The sequence below is a fragment of the Aquarana catesbeiana genome, linkage group LG09 (assembly GCF_042186555.1).
Source record: "Aquarana catesbeiana isolate 2022-GZ linkage group LG09, ASM4218655v1, whole genome shotgun sequence".
NCBI classification, from domain to species: domain Eukaryota; kingdom Metazoa; phylum Chordata; class Amphibia; order Anura; family Ranidae; genus Aquarana; species Aquarana catesbeiana.
The window spans coordinates 260326856-260350300 of NC_133332.1; the positions used below are offsets into that span (position 1 = coordinate 260326856).

The 23445-nt window shown below is 46.6% G+C and overlaps 2 non-coding genes across 2 annotated transcripts; both read left to right on the forward strand.

Moving 5' to 3' along the window:
• The first annotated feature begins 3333 nt into the window (after nucleotides 1–3333).
• Nucleotides 3334–3405, forward strand: TRNAD-AUC (transfer RNA aspartic acid (anticodon AUC)). The gene has a single exon. It is a non-coding gene; the product is annotated as a tRNA-Asp (tRNA).
• A 3681-nt stretch (nucleotides 3406–7086) lies between these two features.
• TRNAY-AUA (transfer RNA tyrosine (anticodon AUA)) lies at nucleotides 7087–7157 on the forward strand. The gene has a single exon. It is a non-coding gene; the product is annotated as a tRNA-Tyr (tRNA).
• Nucleotides 7158–23445: the final 16288 nt, after the last annotated feature.

Genomic DNA, 23445 nt, shown 5'->3' on the forward strand with positions numbered 1-23445 from the left:
TGTCCTGATCCAGTTGTAATGTGTGCCCCTGCCACTCCAAGGGCATTAGGGGACCTTTTCTGGGGAACCAATGTCTTGGTAAGACCTGGGTGACTGTTAAAATACACTTACAGCTCCAGTAGTAGAGGTGTTTAGGGGACCTATGCTGGGGAACCAATTCCTTGGAAAGACCTGGGTGACTGGTAAAATGAAAAGCAGTATGGGTTAGGGGACTCCACGTTAAGCCTGCAGATGGTCCATGGGATCCCAGCATTGGGATATTTTCTGCCCTGTGGAGCTGCAAGTTCCAAATGTTGTACTTGTTAAAGGATCTGACCTGCGGGAAACTCAGCCAGCTTCCAGGCCCCAACAGCAAGGCACTCAGCCAGCTTCCCAGACCCCAACAGCAGGGCACTCAGCCTGCTTCCAGACCCCAACAGCAGGGCACTCAGCCTGCTTCCAGACCCCAACAGCAGGGCACTCAGCCAGGTGGCAGAGCACCTAGCCAGTTGTCAGAACCTGGCAGCATGGTATCTAACAGACTGAAGGACTATCAATTTTCAAATGTACTTTTTATCATATTATAGAGCACTTTTAAAGCAGAACAGGTTGCTTTCAACCAAACTATAAACACATCATATGGCTGGTATCATGGCTGATCACCATGAGAACTGCAGATCAAACAGAAATAAAAATGGAAGTTTCCTTGCTTGTAAAGGATAAGAGGTCAGTAGAAGCAATATTAACCACCAACAATGGTGTCAGTGGACACAATAATACCTGGACCTAGGTAGTATTACGCCTATTTGGATGCACTGTGCCCGCACGGGTGTGCTAGAGAGCCGCAACCTGGGAGCTGCCTTGCAGCGCAACATCCACACCTCCAGTGGCTCTGGTGAAGACCAGGTGGCTCCTTAGACCCTGTGACTCTGGTACACCTCCGTTTGCATGCGGTCACACTGCTCCAACTCCAAAAAATAGCCACAAAAATAGCTGAATTAAAAGAAAAATGGAGTCCATTCAAAGATACGTCAGAATACAAAGAAAAATCTGCTCAAATACAAAGGTTTTTGGCTAAAGCTGATAAAGACATCAAACATAAAAAACCTAAAAATACCAAAGGGATTGGAACAACTATAGAGAAAACAAACTACTTTTTATCATATTGTAGGGCACTTTTAAAGAAGAACAGGTTGCTTTCAACCAAACTATAAACATATCATATGGCTGGTGTCATGGCTGGTCACCTATACAACACCATGAGAACTGCAGATCAAACAGAAATGAAGATGGAAGCTTCCTTGCTTGTAAAGGATAAGAGGTCAGTTGGACGCAATAATAACCACCAACAATGGTGTCAGTGGGTGCACCTTGTGTGTAAACATCAGAAGAGCATCTACGGTCTTCAACAATCTGCAAGGATGTGGAATGTGAAAGTGAACAAAGTACTTACTAAAGAGGGATTCTTAAGATGTAAAGCAGACGGGGGTCTCTACTCCAGGAATCAAGAAGACAGATGGATATACATCCTTATCTATGTTGATGACATTATAACCTGTTTTGAACAAGAAGGGGATTACAATCAGAAAGTTCACAAGCTGAAAGAAAATTTTGAAATCAAAGAACTTGGGGACATTAGCTACTATCAGAGAAACTTCAAGAGTTTGTTTCCATGTCTAGCAACAAATTCCAATGCAAACCAGGACTAATACGCACTGTAGCAGAGCGTCCCAGAGAGAGCCAGGAAAAGTCCACTTCGAGGTTTATACATCTCCCAGGCAATTTTTCAGGGCAATGGCTGGTGTTAGTGCTTCAATCATCCCCGGCACCAAGGTTGGTATGGTGTCAGGAGTCAGGATGATTGAAACACATTATTTCTATCATTACATTGTAATGTAAAATAAATTGGTTCAACTCACCAGAATCATTGGGAGCCCTGAGCGTGTCACTTGCCACCATCGCTTGTCACTTGCCACTATGCCTGCCACCAGATGGAGATGTCACTTGCCACGCTGCCTGGCTGCCACCAGATGGAGATGTCACTTGCCACGCTGCCTGGCTGCCACCAGATGGAGATGTCACTTGCCACGCTGCCTGCCACCAGATGGTGATGTCACTTGCCAGGCTGCCACCAAATGGAGATGTCACTTGCCACGCTGCCTGGCTGCCACCAGATGTTGATGTCACTTGCCACGCTGCCTGGCTGCCATCAGATGGAGGAGGGCGGAACAGCGGTGCGGGCAATGAGAGATGTCACCTCTCTCCACCGCCGCCGCACCGCTGACATTACTTCTCGATCTTTTCAAAAATGGCGCCGGGTGGCGCAATCACGCTACTGCGCATGTGCTGCCCGGCCATGCATGTACGAGCCTTCCCAAGCCCGGCCGCTTCGGAACGGCGCATGCGCAGTAGTGGGCGGCTCGCGGCCATCTTTTCTAAGGGTACCGGTGCCCTTAATCGACTTTAACGGGCAGCCCGAAAGGGGGGGTGGCCGCGAAGTCGCCGCAGGAGCGGCGCCGCCCCTGCACCACTGCCGCTCCGAGGCCTGGCCTTGGTGGCCTTGTGGCAAATCTGGCCCTGGGAATATCCACAAATACCAAGCCAGACTAGTTGCCAAGGGTTGCTCTCAGAAATTTGGTGAAGATTATGACGAAACTTTCACTCCACCATCAGAGCACTTCTTAGCATTGCAGCCAGAAAGGGCATGCAAGTGAAATACCTAGACATGGAGACATTAAGGAAGATCTCTAGATAGAGCGACCACCAGGGTTTGAGAAAGGGGACAACCTTGTGTGTAAACATCAGAAGAGCATCTACGGTCTTATACAATCTGCAAGGATGTGGAATGCGAAAGTGAACAAATTACTTACTAAAGGGGGATACTCAAGAAGTAAAGCAGACCCCCGTCTCTACTCCAGGAATCAAGAAGACAGATGGATATACATCCTTATCTATGTTGATGACATTTATAACCTGTTTTGAACAAGAAGGGGATTACAATCAGATAGTTCACAAGCTGAAAGAAAATTTTGAAATCAAAGAACTTGGGGACATTAGCTACAATCTGGGTATCCAAATAGAGAGAGAAAAAGATGGAAGTTCTCAGAAAATCTGCGAAATCTTGCAACAATTCCATATGCAAAGGAAGTGAAATGTCTATGGAACCAGGCTATCGGAAGAGCACTGAAGGAGAAAACTTGCTACCCAACAATGATACGTATCACAGAGCAATTGGTAAGCTGCTATATGTTGCCACTGTGACAAGACCAGACATATTTGCAGCACTGGGATCCAGCGTCATCCTCACCTCCCCATTCCCAGGTTTTTTCCTCCCACACTTCAAAAACTTTCCTCGCGTTGGTGGTGCAGTGGTGAGCATAGCTGCTTATCCAGCAGCCGACCCGGGTTCGATTCCCGGCCAACGCAATTGCCAACATGGCTGCCTCGACCGCTAACCACTTTGTGTCCCCAGGGAGAAATCTGCTGTGCAAATTAAATGCTGATGGAATAAAATTTAAATCAAAAGGAATGTGTTTATGTATGTGTTTTGTTAAGCATTTTGAATAATATATTTTTTTGCACAAGAAAATGATTGTTTTGTATTCTCATTTTCAGCCAGTAGGTGGAGCACTCAGCTCATTTTCAGGTATTTTCTAGGCTATCCTTAGCAACTTGGCTGAAAAAAAGCCTGCTGTTTACTATATAGTATTTACTATATACTATATAGCTCTCTCTAACACTAACCCTCCCTATAACCCCAATACTATCCCTCCCTATATCCCCAAGAATAACCCTCCCTGTAACCCCAATACTAACCCTCCCTATATCCCCAAGAGTAACCCTCCCTGTAACCCCAATACTAACCCTTCCTATATCCCCAAGAGTAACCCTCCCTGTAACCCCAATACTAGCCCTCCCTATATCCCCAAGAATAACCCTCCCTGTAACCCCAATACTATCACTCCCTATATCCCCAAGAGTAACCCTCCCTGTAACCCCAATACTATCCCTCCCTATATCCCCAAGAATAACCCTCCCTGTAACCCCAATACTATCACTCCCTATATCCCCAAGAGTAACCCTCCCTGTAACCCCAATACTAACCCTTCCTATATCCCCAAGAGTAACCCTCCCTGTAACCCCAATACTAGCCCTCCCTATATCCCCAAGAATAACCCTCCCTGTAACCCCAATACTATCACTCCCTATATCCCCAAGAGTAACCCTCCCTGTAACCCCAATACTATCCCTCCCTATATCCCCAAGAATAACCCTCCCTGTAACCCCAATACTATCCCTCCCTATATCCCCAAGAATAACCCTCCCTGTAACCCCAATACTATCCCTCCCTATATCCCCAAGAATAACCCTCCCTGTAACCCCAATACTATCCCTCCCTATATCCCCAAGAATAACCCTCCCTGTAACCCCAATACTATCCCTCCCTATATCCCCAAGAATAACCCTCCCTGTAACCCCAATACTATCCCTCCCTATATCCCCAAGAATAACCCTCCCTGTAACCCCAATACTATCCCTTCCTATATCCCCAAGAATAACCCTCCCTGTAACCCCAATACTATCCCTCCCTATATCCCCAAGAATAATCCTCCCTGTAACCCCAATACTATCCCTCCCTATATCCCCAAGAATAACTCTCCCTGTAACCCCAATACTATCCCTCCCTATATCCCCAAGAATAACCCTCCCTGTAACCCCAATACTATCCCTCCCTATATCCCCAAGAATAACCCTCCCTGTAACCCCAATGCTATCCCTTCCTATATCCCCAAGAATAACCCTCCCTGTAACCCCAATGCTATCCCTTCCTATATCCCCAAGAATAACCCTCCCTGTAACCCCAATACTATCCCTCCCTATATCCCCAAGAATAACCCTCCCTGTAACCCCAATACTAGCCCTCCCTATATCCCCAAGAATAACCCTCCCTGTAACCCCAATACTAGCCCTTCCTATATCCCCAAGAATAACCCTCCCTGTAACCCCAATACTATCCCTTCCTATATCCCGAAGAATAACCCTCCCTGTAACCCCAATACTATCCCTCCCTATATCCCCAAGAATAACCCTCCCTGCAACCCCAATACTATCCCTCCCTATATCCCCAAGAATAACCCTCCCTGTAACCCCAATACTATCCCTCCCTATATCCCCAAGAATAACCCTCCCTGCAACCCCAATACTATCCCTCCCTATATCCCCAAGAATAACCCTCCCTGTAACCCCAATACTATCCCTTCCTATATCCCCAAGAATAACCCTCCCTGTATCCCCAATACTATCCCTCCCTATATCCCCAAGAATAACCCTCCCTGTAACCCCAATACTAACCCTCCCTATATCCCCAAGAATAACCCTCCCTGTAACCCCAATACTATCCCTCCCTATATCCCCAAGAGTAACCCTCCCTGTAACCCCAATACTATCCCTCCCTATATCCCCAAGAGTAACCCTCCCTGTAACGCCAATACTATCCCTTCCTATATCCCCAAGAGTAACCCTCCCTGTAACCCCAATACTATCCCTTCCTATATCCCCAAGAGTAACCCTCCCTGTAACCCCAATACTATCCCTCCCTATATCACCAAGAATAACCCTCCCTGTAACCCCAATACTATCCCTCCCTATATCCCCAAGAATAACCCTCCCTGTAACCCCAATACTATCCCTCCCTATATCCCCAAGAGTAACCCTCCCTGTAACCCCAATACTATCCCTCCCTATATCCCCAAGAATAACCCCCCTGTAACCCCAATACTATCCCTTCCTATATCCCCAAGAATAACCCTCCCTGTAACCCCAATACTATCCCTCCCTATATCCCCAAGAATAACCCCCCTGTAACCCCAATACTATCCCTTCCTATATCCCCAAGAATAACCCTCCCTGTAACCCCAATACTATCCCTTCCTAATCCCCAAGAATAACCCTCCCTGTAACCCCAATACTATCCCTCCCTATATCCCCAAGAATAACCCCCCTGTAACCCCAATACTATCCCTTCCTATATCCCCAAGAGTAACCCTCCCTGTAACCCCAATACTATCCCTCCCTATATCCCCAAGAATAACCCCCCCTGTAACCCCAATACTATCCCTTCCTATATCCCCAAGAGTAACCCTCCCTGTAACCCCAATACTATCCCTCCCTATATCCCCAAGAGTAACCCTCCCTGTAACCCCAATACTATCCCTCCCTATATCCCCAAGAATAACCCTCCCTGTAACCCCAATACTATCCCTCCCTATATCCCCAAGAATAACCCTCCCTGTAACCCCAATACTATCCCTTCCTATATCCCCAAGAATAACCCTCCCTGTAACCCCAATACTATCCCTCCCTATATCCCCAAGAGTAACCCTCCCTGTAACCCCAATACTATCCCTTCCTATATCCCCAAGAATAACCCTCCCTGTAACCCCAATACTATCCCTTCCTATGTAGCGATGTGAACTGTATCCAGAAAGCTTCGCACCTTCCAGTGTTTTGAATATTGTTGGCCCCGTGATTATTCGACAGCCAGTGACCTCATACCTGTGCGCCAGCAGAGTGAGTTATGGGGCGTATAGTCCTTCTGGAATCTGCTGTTATATATTCCCATACTCTAAGACTACAAATCCCAGGGACCCTTGCAGTGGCCTAAAGGTTGCTGGGAGGGATTATAAAAGTAGCTAATGAAGCCCGGGCACGCTCTCTTCCTCCTGGGCCTGACGTAAGACGGAAAAAAAATGAGGTTTACAAACATGTTATTCTTGCCTGCTCTCTATAATAGTTTTGCATAGAGCAGCCGCGATCCTCCCCTTTTTGGGTTCCCTGCTGGCGCTCCTGGCTCCTCCCCCCTGCCCAGTGCACCCCATAGAAAGCCGCTTGCTATGCGGTCCATTGAAGCACAGAGCATGGCTCGACCCCACCCCCTGCTCACTGGCTGTAATTGGCTCCCACTGCTGACTCTCTGTCCAGTGAGGAGAGAGAGAGCTACTGCTCTCAGGCACAGCGCTGGATCAAGATCGAGCTCAGGTAAGTATGTGGGGGGCTGGGGGGAGCTGCATATAAGTTCTTTCCTCCCACCCTCCAAAGACATTCCTCGCGTTGGTGGTGCAGTGGTGAGCATAGCTGCTTATACAGCAGCTGACCCGGGTCGATTCCCGGCCAACGCAATTGCCAAGATGGCTGCCTCGACTGCTAACTGCAGGGTGTAAAATGTACAATGTACTTTATCCTGTCTTCCTAGGTAGTCCTGTTCCTCTCTCCCCACCTCTGTCCAATCACACATACACTATATAACCAAAAGTATTGGGACACCTGCCTTTGCACAAACATGAACTTTAACCACTTGCCGACCGGGCCATAGCCGAATGACGGCTACAGCGTGGTCAGATAATTCTGGGAGGGCGTACAATGATGATCCCCGCACACACAGGAGTGTCCTTGCTCGCCGATACTCGGGACCCAGCTCGTCAGGGATCGGGGTAAAGGACCAATCCCAGCAGCCCTTTACCACGTGATTGCTCCGTCCAGCGTATCCAGGGAGATCACTGTCACCGAACCGGCGTAATTTCCGGTTCTCTCCTCTCCTCACACCGATCATGTAAGCAGAGGAGGGTGATGCTGCTTGACTTTTTTGCATGTATTCCAAGTGCCCAGCAGTGCCACATCAGTACCCAGCAGTGCCCCATCAGTGCCCAGCAGTGTCCTTCAGTGCCACATTAATACCCAGCAGTGCCCCATCAATGCCACATCAGTACCCAGCAGTGCCCCATCAGTGCCCAGCAGTGTCCTTCAGTGCCACATCAATACCCAGCAGTGCCACATGGGTGCCCATCTGTGCCCCATCAGTGCCATATCAGTAACCAGCAGTGCCACATCAGTACCCATCTGTGCCACATCAGTGCCACATCAGTACCCAGCAGTGCCCATCTGTGCCACCTGTGCCCCAGCAGTGCCACATCAGTACCTAGCAGTGCCAGATCAGTACCCAAGCAGTGCCCCATCAACACCCATCTGTGCCCCATTAGTGCCACATCAGTACCCAGCCGTGCCACATTTGTTCCCAGCAGTGCCCTACAGTGCCCCAGCAGTGTCACATCAGTACCCAGCAGTGCCCCATCAGTGCACATCTGTGTCCCATCAGCATCACATCAGTACCCAACAGTGCCACATCTGTGTCCAGCAGTGCCCCATCAGTGCGCATCTATGCCCTACAGTGCCACATCTGTGCTCTACAGTGCCCCGTCAGTGCCACTAATGTGCCCATTAGTGCCAATACAGTGCCCATCAGTGAGTGCTCATCAGTGCCACCCTATCAGTGGATGCTCATCAGTGCCGTAGAAATGTGTAAAAAAAATGCGTAGAAAAATGCGTTTTCATTTTCTTTCCACATTTTCCAAAAACTTGTGGGGAAAAAATGACATGTTCAAAAGACTCATTATGCCTCATAGAATATACGTTGGGGTTTCTTTCCAAAATGGGGTCATTTTGTGGGTGTTTCCATTGTCCTGATGCTCCAGGGCCTTCAAAAGTGTGATAGGTTGTCAGGAAATTAGATGTGTAATTTATGTCCCTAGAACACCTAACGGTGCTCCCTGAATGTTGGGCCTCTGTATGTGGCCAGGATGTGTAAAGGTCTCACACATGTGGTATCCCCGTACTCAGGAGGAGTAGCAGAATATATTTTGGGGTGTCATTTGTGGTATGCACAGGCCATGTGAGAGAAATAACCTGTTAACCACTTAAGGACCGCCTCACGCCGATGTACGTCGGCAAGGCGGCACGGGCAGGCAAAATCACGTACATGTACGTGATTTGCCTCCCGCGGGTGGGGGGTCCGATCGGACCCCCCCCGGTGCCCGAGGCGGTCCCGTTCTGTCCCCCGGCGATCGGAGGTGAGGGGGAGGCCATCCGTTCGTGGCCCCCCCCTCGCGATCGCCGCCGGCCAATCAGATCACTTCCTTTGCTGCTGTATGCTAAACAGCAGCAAAGGAAATTATGTCATCTCTCCTCGGCTCGGTATTCCGTTGCAGCGCCGAGGAGAGAAGACTTCACTGTGAGTGCACTAACACTACACAACACAGTAGAACATGCCAGGCACACAAAACACCCCGATCCCCCCCCCGATCGCCCCCCGATCCCCCCCCGATCACCCCCCCCTCCCTGTCACAAACTGACACCAGCAGTTTTTTTTTTTTTCTGATTACTGCATTGGTGTCAGTTTGTGACAGTTACAGTGTTGGGACAGTGAGTATTACCCCCCTTTAGGTCTAGGGTACCCCCCTAACCCCCCCTAATAAAGTTTTAACCCCTTGATCACCCCCTGTCACCAGTGTCACTAAGCGATCATTTTTCTGATCGCTGTATTAGTGTCGCTGGTGACGCTAGTTAGTGAGGTAAATATTTAGGTTCGCCGTCAGCGTTTTATAGCGACAGGGACCCCCATATACTACCTAATAAATGTTTTAACCCCTTGATTGCCCCCTAGTTAACCCTTTCACCACTGATCACCGTATAACCGTTACGGGTGACGCTGGTTAGTTCGTTTATTTTTTATAGTGTCAGGGCACCCGCCGTTTATTACCGAATAAAGGTTTAGCCCCCCGATCGCCCGGCGGTGATATGCGTCGCCCCAGGCAGCGTCAGATTAGCGCCAGTACCGCTAACACCCACGCACGCAGCATACGCCTCCCTTAGTGGTATAGTATCTGTACGGATCAATATCTGATCCGATCAGATCTATACTAGCGTCCCCAGCAGTTTAGGGTTCCCAAAAACGCAGTGTTAGCGGGATCAGCCCAGATACCGCTAGCACCTGCGTTTTGTCCCTCTGCCCGGCCCAGCCCAAGTGCAGTATCGATCGATCACTGTCACTTACCAGGCACTAAACGCATAACTGCAGCGTTCGCAGAGTCAGGCCTGATCCCTGCGATCGCTAACAGTTTTTTTGGTAGCATTTTGGTGAACTGGCAAGCACCGGCCCCAGGCAGCGTCATGTTAGCGCCAGTACCACTAACACCCACGCACGCAGCATACACCTCCCTTAGTGGTATAGTATCTGAACGGATCAATATCTGATCCGATCAGATCTATACTAGCGTCCCCAGCAGTTTAGGGTTCCCAAAAACGCAGTGTTAGCGGAATCAGCCCAGATACCTGCTAGCACCTGCGTTTTGCCCCTCCACCCGGCCCAGCCCAGCCCACCCAAGTGCAGTATCGATCGATCACTGTCACTTACAAAACACTAAACGCATAACTGCAGCGTTCGCAGAGTCAGGCCTGATCCCTGCGATCGCTAACAGTTTTTTTTGGAAGCTTTTTATTGAACTGGCAAGCACCAGCGGCCTAGTACACCCCGGTCGTAGTCAAACCAGCGCTGCAGTAACACTTGGTGACGTGGCGAGTCCCATAAGTGCAGTTCAAGCTGGTGAGGTGGCAAGCACAAGTAGTGTCCCGCTGCCACCAAAAAGACAAACACAGGCCCGTCATGCCCATAGTGCCCTTCCTGCTGCATTCGCCAATCCTAAGTGGGAACCCACCGCTTCTGCAGCGCCCGTACTTCCCCCATTCACATCCCCAACCAAATGCAGTCGGCTGCATGAGAGGCATTTTCTTTATGTCCTCCCGAGTACCCCTACCCAGCGAACCCCCCCAAAAAGATGTCGTGTCTGCAGCAAGCGCGGATATAGGCGTGACACCCGCTATTATTGTCCCTCCTGTCCTGACAATCCTGGTCTTTGCATTGGTGAATGTTTTGAACGCTACCATGCACTAGTTGAGTATTAGCGTAGGGTACAGCATTGCACAGACTAGTTACACTTTCACAGGGTCTCCCAAGATGCCATCGCATTTTGAGAGACCCGAACCTGGAACCGGTTACAGTTATAAAAGTTAGTTACAAAAAAAGTGTAAAAAAAAAAAATATATATAAAATAAAAAAATATATAGTTGTCGTTTTATTGTTCTCTCTCTCTATTCTCTCTCTATTGTTCTGCTCTTTTTTTACTGTATTCTATTCTGCAATGTTTTATTGTTATTGTTATTATGTTTTATCATGTTTGTTTTTCAGGTATGTAATTATTTATACTTTACTGTTTACTGTGCTTTATTGTTAACCATTTTTTTGTCTTCAGGTACGCCATTCACGACTTTGAGTGGTTATACCAGAATGATGCCTGCAGGTTTAGGTATCATCTTGGTATCATTCTTTTCAGCCAGCGGTCGGCTTTCATGTAAAAGCAATCCTAGCGGCTAATTAGCCTCTAGACTGCCTTTACAAGCCGTGGGAGGGAATGCCCCCCCACCGTCTTCCGTGTTTTTCTCTGGCTCTCCTGTCTCAACAGGGAACCTGAGAATGCAGCCGGTGATTCAGCCAGCTGACCATAGAGCTGATCAGAGACAAGAGTGGCTCCAAACATCTCTATGGCCTAAGAAACCGGAAGCTAGGAGCATTTTATGACTTAGATTTCACCGGATGTAAATAGCGCCATTGGGAAATTGGGGAAGCATTTTATCAAACCGATCTTGGTGTGGTCAGATGCTTTGAGGGCAGAGGAGAAATCTAGGGTCTAATAGACCCCAATTTTTTCAAAAAAGAGTACCTGTCACTACCTATTGCTATCATAGGGGATATTTACATTCCCCGAGATAACAATAAAAATGATTAAAAAAAAAAAAAAAGAAAGGAACAGGTTAAAAATAAGATAAAAAAGCAAAAAAATAATAAAGAAAAAAAAAAAGCACCCCTGTCCCCCCTGCTCTCGCGCTAAGGCGAACGCAAGCGACGGTCTGTCGTCAAACGTAAACAGCAATTGCACCATGCATGTGAGGTATCACCGCGAAGGTCAGATCGAGGGCAGTAATTTTAGCAGTAGACCTCCTCTGCAAATCTAAAGTGGTAACCTGTAAAGGCTTTTAAAGGCTTTTAAAAATGTATTTATTTTGTTGCCACTGCACGTTTGTGCGCAATTGTAAAGCATGTCATGTTTGGTATCCATGTACTCGGCCTAAGATCATCTTTTTTATTTCATCAAACATTTGGGCAATATAGTGTGTTTTAGTGCATTAAAATTTAAAAAAGTGTGTTTTTTCCACAAAAAATGCGTTTGAAAAATCGCTGCGCAAATACTGTGTGAAAAAAAAAAATGAAACACCCACCATTTTAATCTGTAGGGCATTTGCTTTAAAAAAATATATAATGTTTGGGGGTTCAAAGTAATTTTGTTGCAAAAAAAAAAAACTTTTTCATGTAAACAATAAGTGTCAGAAAGGGCTTTGTCTTCAAGTGGTTAGAAGAGTGGGTGATGTGTGACATAAGCTTCTAAATGTTGTGCATAAAATGCCAGGACAGTTCAAAACCCCCCAAATGACCCCATTTTGGAAAGTAGACACCCCAAGCTATTTGCTGAGAGTCATGTCGAGTCCATGGAATATTTTATATTGCGACACAAGTTGCGGGAAAGAGACACATTTTTTTTTTTTTTTTTTTGCACAAAGTTGTCACTAAATGATATATTGCTCAAACATGCCATGGGAATATGTGAAATTACACCCCAAAATACATTCTGCTGCTTCTCCTGAGTACGGGGATACCACATGTGTGAGACTTTTTGGGAGCCTAGCCGCGTACGGGACCCCGAAAACCAATCACCGCCTTCAGGCTTTCTAAGGACGTGAATTTTTGATTTTACTCTTCACTGCCTATCACCGTTTCGGAGGCCATGGAATGCCCAGGTGGCACAAACCCCCCCCAAATGACCCCATTTTGGAAAATAGACACTCCAAGCTATTTGATGAGAGGTATAGTGAGTATTTTGCAGACCTCACTTTTTGTCACAAAGTTTTGAAATTTGAAAAAAGAAAAAAAAAAAAGTTTTTTCTTGTCTTTCTTCATTTTCAAAAACAAATGAGAGCTGCAAAATACTCACCATGCCTCTCAGCAAATAGCTTGGGGTGGCTACTTTCCAAAATGGGGTCATTTGGGGGGGTTTTGTGCCACCTGGGCATTCCATGGCCTCCGAAACTGTGATAGGCAGTGAAGAGTAAAATCAAAAATTCACGCCCTTAAAAACGCTGAAGGCGGTGATTGGTTTTCGGGGCCCCGTACGCGGCTAGGCTCCCAAAAAGTCCCACACATGTGGTATCCCCATACTCAGGAGAAGCAGCTGAATGTATTTTGGGGTGCAATTCCACATAGGCCCATGGCCTGTGTGAGCAATATATCATTTAGTGACAACTTTTTGTAAATTTTTTTTTTTTTTTTTTTTGTCATTATTCAATCACTTGGGACAAAAAAAAATAAATATTCAATGGGCTCAACATGCCTCTCAGCAATTTCCTTGGGGTGTCTACTTTCCAAAATGGGGTCATTTGTGGGGGTTTTGTACTGCCCTGCCATTTTAGCACCTCAAGAAATGACATAGGCAGTCATAAACTAAAAGCTGTGTAAATTCCAGAAAATGTACCCTAGTTTGTAGGCGCTATAACTTTTGCGCAAACCAATAAATATATGCTTATTGACATTTTTTTTACCAAAGACATGTGGCCGAATACATTTTGGCCTAAATGTATGACTAAAATTGAGTTTATTGGATTTTTTTTATAACAAAAAGTAGAAAATATCATTTTTTTTCAAAATTTTCGGTCTTTTTCCGTTTATAGCGCAAAAAATAAAAACTGCAGAGGTGATCAAATACCATCAAAAGAAAGCTCTATTTGTGGGAAGAAAAGGACGGAAATTTCGTTTGGGTACAGCATTGCATGACCGCGCAATTAGCAGTTAAAGCGACGCAGTGCCAAATTGGAAAAAGTGCTCTGGTCCTTAGGCAGCATAATGGTCCGGGGCTCAAGTGGTTAATATGACAATTTTGTGAATAAAAAAAAAAGAAAAGAAAAATCTTAATTTTGCAAAGAATTGTGGGAAAAAATGAACCGTTCAAAAGACTCATTATGCCTCATAGAATATACGTTGGGGGGGAGGGGGGATGACTCTCCATGCCTCTTACTAAATACCTTGGACTGTCTACTTTCCAAAAAGGGGTCATTTGGGGGTATTTGTACTTTCCTGGCTTGTTAGGGCCTCGAGAGATGAGATCGTCCGTCAGTACATCAGGTGTGATCGATTTTCAATGATTGGCACCATAGCTTGTAGACTCTATAACAGTGATTGGCGAACCTTGGCATCTTGGCATCTTGGCAACCTTTTGGAACTACATTTCCCATGATGCTCATGCACTCTGCAGTGTAGTTGAGCATCATGGGAAATGTAGTTCCAAAACATCTGGGGGTGCCAAGGTTCTCCATCACTGCCCTATAACTTTCACAAAGACCAAATAATATACACTGATTTGGATTATTTTTTACCAAAGATATGTAGCAGTATAAAGTTTGGCCACAATTTATGAAGAAAAATGACTCATTTGCTGAATTTTATAACCGAAACGAAGAAAAAATAATGTAAATCTCAGGACTGGATGGGCAGAAACACCAATGATAATATATATAATAGAAGGGGATGGTTTCCCCTCCCAAACACCCTTGTGAATGAGCCTCTAAGCGGTGGCCCCTGTCTGTGTAATGGTGTTCTGTGTGTGCTACATGACAGAGCTGTGTAAATCTCAGGACTGCATGGACAGAAACACCAATCCATATAATATATATATAGTAATAGGAGGATGGTGGTTTCCCCTCCTGAGCGCCCTATTATCTGTGTGAAGGTGGTGGCCCCTGTCTGAGTGATGGAGTTCTGTGTGCTACATGGCGGAGCTGTGTAAATCTCAGGACTGGATGGACAAACACCAATCCATAAAATATAATAATAAAATAGTAATATTTATATAATAATCGGAGGAGGTGGTACCCCCCCATCCCCCTATCCTGAACACTTTCCTCCCATGTGAATGAACCTCTAAGGTAGGGGTCCCTGTCTGTGTGATGGGGTTCTGTGTGCTATATGGCGGAGCTGTGTTAATCTCAGGGATGGATGGACAGAAGCACCAACCCATAGATTATAATAATACTATAATAGTAATATATATATGTATATATATATATATAGGAGGTGATGGTTTCCCCTCCCAAACAGTTTCCACCCATGTGAATGAGCCTCTAAATGGTGGCCACGCCCCCCGCACCTGGGGTTCGCAGGAAGGTGGCCAGAGGGTGGATACTGAGAGAGGAGATCCTGGCAGAGGGAGGAGGTGGGAAAGGGGCGGCTGGGGGTTTGATTGACAGGAAGGGGCGGAGCTTGGTGTTTGGTTGACAGGAAGGGGCGGGGCGTGTGAGGGACGGAGGTAGAAGAGGGGCGTGCAGGCAGAGGGGACATCCATGGGGGTCCCAGTGATAGGATTGGATATCCTCCTGTAATTTATAGAATTGAAGTTCCTTTTCTGGCACTTTTGTTTTTAAAAATCAGTATTTTTGCTAGAAAATTACTTAGAACCCCCAAACATTGTATATATATATATATATATATATATATATATATATATATATATATATATATATATATATACACTTCTTCCAATTTTCTGATTTCCATTTGGCCAGTTTCTGATGAACTGACTGACATTTGAGTGGCCACAGCATACATTTCACATTATAATATCAGGATTGTAATAACAATATAAATAATAGCGATTTTTGATAATCCAATAAAGAAGGGGTCTCCTATGGGGGGGATAGTGGGAGGGGGAGGAATAGTGCCCCATCATTGGTATTAGTGGGAGGAATAGTGCCCCATCATTGGTATCAGTGGGAGGAATAGTGCCCCATCATTGGTATTAGTGGGAGGAATAGTGCCCCATCATTGGTATCAGTGGGAGGAATAGTGCCCCATCACTGGTATCAATGGGAGGAATAGTGCCCCATCATTGGTATCAGTGGGAGGAATAGTGCCCCATCATTGGTATTAGTGGGAGGAATAGTGCCCCATCATTGGTATCAGTGGGAGGAATAGTGCCCCATCATTGTTATCAGTGGGAGGAATAGTGCCCCATCATTGTTATCAGTGGGAGGAATAGTGCCCCATCACTGGTATCAATGGGAGGAATAGTGCCCCATCATTGGTATCAGTGGGAGAAATAGTGCCCCATCATTGGTATCAGCGGGAGGAATAGTGCCCCATCATTGGTGTCAGTGTGGGAAATATTGCCCCATCATTGGTGTCAGTGGGAGGAATAATGCCCCATCATTGGTGTCAGTGTGGGAAATATTGCCCCATCATTGGTGTCAGAGGGAGCAATAGTGCCCCATCATTGGTATCAGTCGGAGGAATAGTGCCACATCATTGGTGTCAGTGGGAGGAATAGTGCCCCATTATTGGTATCAGTGGGAGGAATGGTGCCCCATCATTGGTATCGGTCGGAGGAATAGTGCCCCATCATTGGTGTCAGTGGGAGGAATAGTGCCCAATCATTGGTATCGGTGGGAGGAATAGTGCCCCATCATTGGTGTCAGTGGGAGCAATAGTGCCCCATCATTGGTATCAGTCGGAGGAATAGTGCCACATCATTGGTGTCAGTGGGAGGAATAGTGCCCCATCATTGGTGTCAGCGGGAGTAATATTGCCCCATCATTGGTGTCAGTGGGGGGAATAGTGCCCCATCATTGGTGTCAGTGTGGGAAATATTGCCCCATCATTGGTGTCAGAGGGAGCAATAGTGCCCCATCATTGGTGTCAGCGGGAGGAATAGTGCCCCATCATTGGTATCAGTCGGAGGAATAGTGCCCCATCATTGGTATCAGTGGGAGGAATAGTGCCCCATCATTGGTATCAGTGGGAGGAATAGTGCCCCATCATTGGTATCAGTGGGAGGAATAGTGCCCCATCATTGGTATCAGTGGGAGGAATAGTGCCCCATCATTGGTGTCAGTATCATTTCCCTATTTACATGAAGGTCAGGTTAATATAACCCAGCCAGCACAGAGTTCCCCCTTACAGTACAAGGGGAACTGTGATGTAAGGGCGAATGCTGCAAACTTTGGTGTAAAGGGAAACTCTGATGTAAGGGGGGCTCCAGAGATCACCTTATATCAGAGTCCACTGACTTCCCCTTTACATTATTGACCACAGAGTTCCAACTTGCATTTATAATGGGAACTCTAATGTGGGGGGGACTCTGGTGACCACAGAACACCTCTGCAGAGTGAATGCACTAAGGTAAGGGGGGGTTACTAATATAAGGGGGAACCTTTATATCAGTCCCCCTTACCTTACTGTATTCACTCCCCCCTTACATCAGTGCCACCCCTCCCCCCAGACTGGTCTTGTAGCGCTGTCACTGACCTCCTCTCAGGTGCACCATGCAGGGCTAAGCCAGACGGTCCTCTCTGGGCTCTTCTGTAGGCTCCCTCCAGGAACTGCAGACATGATACAGGAGATGGTCAGAGACTGCAGACATGATACAAGAGATGGTCAGAGACTGCAGACATGATACAGGAGATGGTCAGAGACTGCAGACATGATACAAGAGATGGTCAGAGACTGCAGACATGATACAAGAGATGGTCAGAGACTGCAGACATGATACAAGAGATGGTCAGAGACTGCAGACATGATACAGGAGATGGTCAGAGACAGCAGACATGATACAAGAGATGGTCAGAGACTGCAGACATGATACAGGAGATGGTCAGAGACAGCAGACATGATACAGGAGATGGTCAGAGACTGCAGACATGATACAAGAGATGGTCAGAGACTGCAGACATGATACAGGAGATGGTTAGAGACTGCAGACATGATACAGGAGATGGTCAGAGACTGCAGACATGATACAAGAGATGGTCAGAGACTGCAGACATTATACAGGAGATGGTCAGAGACTGCAGACATGATACAGGAGATGGTCAGAGACTGCAGACATGATACAAGAGATGGTCAGAGACTGCAGACATGATACAGGAGATGGTCAGAGACAGCAGACATGATACAGGAGATGGTCAGAGACTGCAGACATGATACAGTAGACGGTCAGAGACTGCAGACATGATAAAGGAGATGGTCAGAGACTGCAGACATGATACAAGAGATGGTCAGAGGCTGCAGACAAGGTACAGGAGATGGTCAGAGACTGCAGACATGATACAGGAGATGGTTAGAGACTGCAGACATACTACAGGAGGTGGTCAGAGACTGCAGACATAATGCAAGAGATGGTCAGAGACTGCAGACATGATACAGTAGATGGTCAGAGACTGCAGACATGATACAGGAGATGGTCAGAGACTGCAGACATGATACAGGAGATGGTCAGAGACTGCAGACATGATACAAGAGATGGTCAGAGACTGCAGACATGATACAGGAGATGGTCAGGGACTGCAGACATGATACAAGAGATGGTCAGAGACTGCAGACATGATACAGGAGATGGTCAGAGACTGCAGACATGATACAAGAGATGGTCAGAGACTGCAGACATGATAAAGGAGATGGTCAGGGACTGCAGACATGATATAAGAGATGATCAGAGACTGCAGACATGATACAATAGATGGTCAGAGACTGCAGACATGATACAGGTACTGTGTATGGTGTGGTGATGGATGCCCCCCCCAATCTCTGTAGATGGGGAGATGTTGCAGATCAGTGTACAGTTCTAGGACCCGGGGGGAGAATGTCCTCTCTCCCCCCTCTAGAATGCACCCATACCTCGCAACTTTCTGAGATGGGAATGTGGGACACCTATCATCAAATGTATGCAGGCATAGGACACACCCCTTGCCCCCTCTTAACCACTTCCCGCCCGGCCCATAGTAGATGACGGCCGGGCGGTGGTTCAGTTATCCTGACTGGGCGTCATATGACTTCCAGCAGGATACCATGCTTCCGCACGCCCGCATTGCAGCGATCGGTGGATCGGTGCGTTAGTCTGACACACCGCTACACCGATCTTGGTAAAGAGCCTCCAGCGGAGGCTCTTTACCATGTGATCAGCCGTGTCCAATTACGGCTGATCACGATGTCAATAGGAAGAGCAGTTGATCGGCTCTTCCACACTCGCGTCTTACAGACGCGAGTAGAGGAGAGCCGATCGGCGGCTCTCCTGGCAGGGGGGCTGTGCTGATTGTTTATCAGCGCAGCCCCCCCCCTCAGATCACCACACTGGACCACCAGGGATCGCCACTAGGACCACCAGGGAAGGGGCAACATGTGGATGGCCAGGTATGTACCCCATGGCCATCCACATGTGCCCAGTGTGCCCAGTCAGTGCCCAATCTGTGCCAATCAGTGCCCACAAATGGGCACTGATTGGCACCATTATGTTGCAGTGATGCCCAGCAATGCCACCCTTAGGGGCATCACTGCAAACAATCAGTGTCATCAGTGCCACCCATCAGTGTCCATCGGTGCCACCTGTCAGTGCCCATCTGTGCCCATCAGTGCCCACCTATCAGTGCCCATCCATGCCCATCTGTGCCAACTATCAGTGCCACCCATAACTACCCATCAATGCCACCTACGAGTGCCCATCAATGCCACCTACGAGTGCCCTTCAGTGCCGCCTATGAGTGCCCATCGGTGCCACCTATGAGTGCCCATCAGTGCCGCATACCAGTGCCACCTATCAGTGCCCATCAGTGCCACCTATCAGTGCCCATCAGTGCCGCCTATCAGTGCCCATCATCAGTGCCCGTCAGTGCCACCTCATCAGTGCCACCTCATTGGTGCCACCTCATCGGTGCCCCTCAGTGCCCGTCAGTGCAGCCATATCAGTGCCCGTCATTGAAGAAGAAAACGTACTTATTTACAAAAAATTTTAACAGAAACAAAGAAAAACTTGTTTTTTTTCAAAATTTTAGGTCTTTTTTTATTTGTTGCGCAAAAAAAAAAAAACGCAGAGGTGATCAAATACCACCAAAAGAAAGCTCTATTTGTGGGAACAAAATGATAAAAAATCACTTTGGGTACAGTGTTACATGACTGCGCAATTGTCATTCAAATTGCGACAGCGCAGAAAGCTGAAAATTGGCCTGGGCGGGAAGGTGTCTAAGTGCCCGGTATTGAAGTGGTTAAAGGAGAATTGTACAAAAAAAATGATTGGTTAAACCCACAAGTGCTTTTTTACCCCCATTATTCCTTTATACTGGCCTTTGGAATTTACAAATGCAGAAATTTAGAAATCTGATGAAAGGTTTAGCCCTGGGAAACACTTTTTGAAAGGTAAATAGTGCATTTTATATACAACTATATGGATCAGACCAAAATGAGGGACAAATGAGGAGGAAAGAGGGTCATTGCTCCAAATGAGGGACAGTCCCTCGAAATCCGGGACAGTTGGGGGCTATGTACACCGATTCAGTGTGATCCCTGTCCCCTCCCCCCTCCTCTGTGTACAGGGCAGACCCTTCCCCCTCAGGACCCTCACTCACATCATCAGCAATGTCCCGATCCACACAGGTCCCCTCATACTCCCGGCCGGTCCACACACCAAGTCCCCTCCCTCCTGCCCCTTCCGTAGTCAGTAAGAAGGCAGGAAGTACTTCACGTGAGGGGGGAGGAGCTCTGAAGGAGGACAACTTCCTCCTATGAATGGAGTCCTCCAAGCGCCTTATTGGTTGCTAGGATACTAGGAAACTAGCAAACAATCGTTTTGACAGGCGGGACTTGGGAGACAACAGGGGGGAAGCCAGTATACTTACTGCACATGCGCTATGCGTTTAGGTGACGGAAGTGACATTCCATCCCAACACTGCGGCAGCCATCTTGCTACACCCCGCACTGGTCTGCAGTAAGCCTGCAGTCAGAAGGCGGCAGCGGACATCTTTTTACACCCAAGTCTTGTATTTCACATGTATTTTTACCAGTAAACTGAGCTTATATACTGAAATCCCCCCCCCCTCCCACCGCGCTCCGGTGCCCTTTCTCCGCTTACCGGAGCCGTCGGCAGCGGTGGAAGGCGATCGGATTTGCACCCTTGCTAGGCATGGAGACGAGTGAGGGGAAGATGGCCCCCACCAGTCTCCATAACATTGCAGGGCGGAAGCGAAGTCAAAACGTCACTTCCGCCCATAGCTCTTAAAAGGGACTTTTTTTTTTTTTTAAATGACAAATTTTTTATTTTTTATTTTTTGATTGCATTTTAGTGTAAATATGAGATCTGAGGTCTTTTTGACCCCACATCTCATATTTAAGAGGTCCTGTCATGCTTTTTTTCTAGTACAAGGGATGTTTACATTACTTGTAATAGAAATAAAAGTGACACAATTTTGTTTTTAAAAAAACAGTGTAAAAATAAAAAACAAAAAGGGAAAATAAATAAGAAAAAAAAAAATTAAAATTTTAAAAGCGCCCCGTCCTGCCGAGCTCGCGTGCAGAAGCGAATGCATACGTGAGTAGTGCCCGCATATGAAAACGGTGTTCAAACCACACATGTGAGGTATCGCCGCGATCGGTAGAGCGAGAGCAATAATTCTAGCCCTAGAACTCCTCTGTAACTTAAAACATGCAACCTGCAGAATTTTTTTTAAACGTCACCTAAAGAGAGTTTTAAGGGTAAAAGTTTGTCGCCATTCCCACGAGCGGGTGCAATTTTGAAGCGCGACATGTTGGGTATCAATTTACTCGGCATAACATTATCTTTCACAATATAAAAAAATGGGCTAACTTTACTTTTGTCTTATTTTTTTATTTAAAAAAGTGTATTGTTTCCAAAAAAAGTGCGCTTGTAAGACCGCTGCGCAAATACGGTGTGACTGAAAGTATTGCAACGACCGCCATTTTATTCTCTAGGGTGTTAGAAAAAAAAAAAAGTATAATGTTTGGGAGTTCTAAGTAATTTTCGAGCAAAAAAAAAATGTTTTTATCTTGTAAACAACAAATCTCAAAAAAAGGCTCGCTTCTTAAGTGATTAAAAGCAGCGGCAAGCCTGCTGATCTTGGAGGTTTACTAATCTGACAGAACATCGCTGCTTTTAAAATTCAACATCAAAACAGTCTGACTGATTTCAAAATCCTGTATTTCACTATATAAGCTCAGTTTACTGGTAAAAATAAATGTGAAATGCAAGACTTGGGTGGGTGTAAAAAGATGTCCGCTGCCGCCTTCTGATTGCAGACTTACTGCGGCCGAGTGCGGGGCGTACCAAGATTAGAGTTGCCACCTCATCCCTTTAAAACCGAACACATATTAATTACACAGGTTCTGAGGCAGATTAGGGTGGTGATTAAACTCAGTTATCAGCATTAAATTAGCCTCAGAACCTGTGTAATTATTATGTGTTCGGTTTTAAAGGGATGAGGGGGCAACTCTAACCAAGATGGCCGTCCCAGTGTAGCGACGGAACGTCACTTCCTTTACCTCATCTGACGGGTTGCCGATTCAGATTAGGTGACCCGTCAGATTTGGTAACGGAAGTGACGTTACCAACAATAATTGCTTACTGCACATGCGCAATAATGGCCGCTATGCGTTCCAATAGGTTTCTTATTCTGACAGAACACGAAGTCAGCAGCGGACATCTTGTTACACCCAAGCAAGTCTTGAATGTCACACTTATTTTAGCAGTAAACTCAGCTTACATATAGAGAAATACAGTACATCAACGCGACCGAATGAGGGTGTCATAAAATGTCGTCTGTCCTTTATGACTATCATTTTGCTGCTGAGCAATGCAGGGTGTACCAAGATGGCCGTCACCATTTTCTGACTGCAGCCTTGCTGATGGTTGGTTTTCAAATGAAAACAGTATCACAGATGTCAAATACTGTATTACACTATATAAGCTGACTTTACTGCTAAAACGAGTGTGAAATTCCAGACTTGCCTGGGTGTAACAAGATGTCCGCTGCCGCCTTCGTGTTCTGTCAGAAGAAACCTATTGGAACGAATAGCGGCCATGCTGGAACGCATTGCGCATGCACGGTAGGCAATTTTTGTTGGCAACGTCACTTCTGTTACCAAATCGGACGGGTTGCCTAATGTGACAGAACACCGGTCTTGGGAGACAACAGTGGGAAGCCAGTATACTTACTGCGCATGCGCTATGCGTTCAAACATGCATTCCACTGCGCTATGCATTCTGTTCTATGAGAACACTGCTACCCATCAGACAATGCAACGGAAGTAACGTTACGAAAAAAAATTCTTATTGCACATGCGCCATGCGTTCCAACATGGCCGCTATGTGTTCCAATAGGTTTCCTAATCTGACAGAACACGAAGGCAGCAGCGGACATCTTGTTACACCCAGGCAACTCTTGTATTTCACACTTATTTTTAGCAGTAGCTCGCCTTATATACTGAAATTTACTATTATACCGCGACTAAGTGAGGGTGTGGAAAAATGTCCCTCAGCGCCTCATGGCTATCAGTTTGGCGCTGAGCAGTGCGGGGTGTACCAAGATGGCTGTCGCCACCTTCTGACTGCAGGGCTGGTTGGTGCTTTTCAAATTCAACATCAAAACCGTGTCACAGATTTAAAAATACTGTATTTCAGTATATAAGGTGAGTTTACT